Source organism: Lygodium microphyllum, chromosome 15, assembly GCF_053477565.2.
Source record: "Lygodium microphyllum isolate KBCC chromosome 15, Lygodium_microphyllum_v1.1.10, whole genome shotgun sequence".
Taxonomy (NCBI): Eukaryota; Viridiplantae; Streptophyta; class Polypodiopsida; order Schizaeales; family Lygodiaceae; genus Lygodium; species Lygodium microphyllum.
Genome location: NC_141149.1, coordinates 62,407,192 through 62,409,383, shown reverse-complemented (window position 1 = coordinate 62,409,383; position 2,192 = coordinate 62,407,192). Strand labels below are relative to the sequence as shown.

Genomic DNA, 2,192 nt, shown 5'->3' with positions numbered 1-2,192 from the left:
ATAGGTGTTAGGATGCCTGGAACTTCATAAAAACTTTTGACCTAGAAGCCAAGAAAGGGTTGGTCAACATTGGTTAAGGAACGAAAAGGAAGCTCTACACAATGGTCCTTTGCCCCTAAACTAGTGGATGTGACCTTGGGATTGTCAAAGAAGGATGAAAAGTATAGGCACGTGAAGAAAGCCATGATGGTGGTAGCTAGGTGGGTGGAATGAAAAAATAAGAGGGTTGAACAATGATGCGTTGTCGTAGATTTTGTGTAAGAGCTGCTGAACACGGAGTTCAAGGTACAGCAATGGAAGTGACTAACAAGAAGAAAATTGAATTGTTGATACCAAAGTACACTATATTTCTTGTCAAGAGTGTTACAAGATGTTCATGATCAGGAAATTCTGGTGACAGTTACATTGAATAGAAGAATGAACATTATCTAGTAATCCAATCAAACATGTCCCTTAGTGCAGAGATCCAACTGTTGTCCAACACTGATTTCAGATTTCAATAGCTGCTTAATACACTCTTGTTGCAGAAAATCATCCTCATCTGGTCCTTTATCCTTTCAATGGTTGCTTACTTTATCATACTATGTAGAAAATGCTATTAGTAACAGCTTACAAATTCACGCCACAGGGAAAGAAGGGAAATTCAGCTTGCTCTGCTTTAATATGCATCCTCTGCGTAGCGCAGGAACTCTTCAAATAGATAACATTCAGGACACCATAAATGTCAACTTCCTCCCTTCCTGAAGATATACTCTGATCTTTAATCTCATACAGCTGTTCACGAATTGCTACAGCAATAGCGGGGCCAACTTCAGGATCTTCAAGTTCAAGATCCCTGCATAAAGACCTCACAAACTCTTCTGGATTGCTGTCAAAATTTCCAACATCCTTTAGACAATGTACTTTCTCTCCTATGGTCATCTCAAGGCCTTCATAAGAACGGAATTCAGACACTTGTCCCTGAATTGACTGCACAATATGTGGTAAAAATGAGGCAGGAAGATTCAAATCCTTCACCGTGCGCTTTGCAAAAGCTGTAACTTCATAGTCTGGATCTTTGGCATTCCACGTGAAAGAGTCCATGTATCTTTGCCCTTCCAATTCAAATTCTTTTCCCCTTCGTATCCTGCCAAAACTGCTTAGTTATGTGTTGGAAGGACGCCGATGCACAAGTCGCACGCTTGCGGCGGCATTGATCTGGTTTGGCGAGCTCGAACGTGATTTTCTCTCCGCAGAATGAAGACTTAAAACCCAGCGGGCGGCGAGACGAGAGGGACTGTAGAGGCTCCAGTGTTCACAGGGCACCCTGGGCGGGCATCCATGGCCTAGCTCTCTTCGATGCTCTTCTCTCCTCCATAGCTTATTCAAGTCTGCAGCAAGTCCTATGGGCCAATTACACTCTGAGAGAAGTATTCACTGAACTTCCACAATGGAGGGCATTGTGAACAAAGATTTGGTCTTGAAAATCATGCACACGAGATGATCGAGGAGCCTCCCGAGTGCCAAAAATCGTCGATGTGCAGTACGATGACGAAGATTTCAAGTTTCGGAAAGTCACCTGTGTCCTCTGTACTGGCCAAACTATCATGAAGATGCATACCACAGTAAGAAGGGCCCCCTTCTCTCACCGCCATAAGAGCGTTGGATATGAACTAACCACACCTCCCTCTGCACTTTCTCTGAAGATACACAAGACAACCCCAGGAATGACTCAAGCCAGCCGGCCTCCAAAATGGTCTGCTGACTATTGCTGACATGTGTTTATGAAACATATTCGGCATAGCCTCCTCGTCTCTTTTCTTGCGTGTCGCTTCCTTCTCCATTTTTTCCGCAGTTGCCTATCTTTTGGCGCTCAAAATGCCTCCTTTTTAAAAATAGCTCAAAAAGCTTCTCCTTTTTTCCCCTCAAAGCACGACTCTCCTTTTCCCTCCTTCTTTAGCCTTTCAAAAACTCCTCCTAGGAAAGGTTATCATAGTTATTCTCGCAGCATAGATATGATACTTGACTCAGAAAATCTATGTCATCGCATGACATGATGAAGCAAAAGATCACTATAGAATTATAACGTGGCCTTTCAAAAGTTGAGCATATCCTGTGATTAGGACATTCCATGTGTCTAGATCTTGATAAGGAAACATTTCAAACACTGCTTGTGCCTCTGCCAGCCAACCACATTTAGCATACATATCAAT

General features: G+C 43.0%; 1 pseudogene; it reads right to left on the bottom strand.

The window, feature by feature from the left end:
* Positions 1-609: 609 nt before the first annotated feature.
* On the bottom strand, positions 610-1,322 carry LOC148024610 (chromatin structure-remodeling complex protein BSH pseudogene; annotated as a pseudogene).
* Between the last annotated feature and the right edge of the window lie 870 nt (positions 1,323-2,192).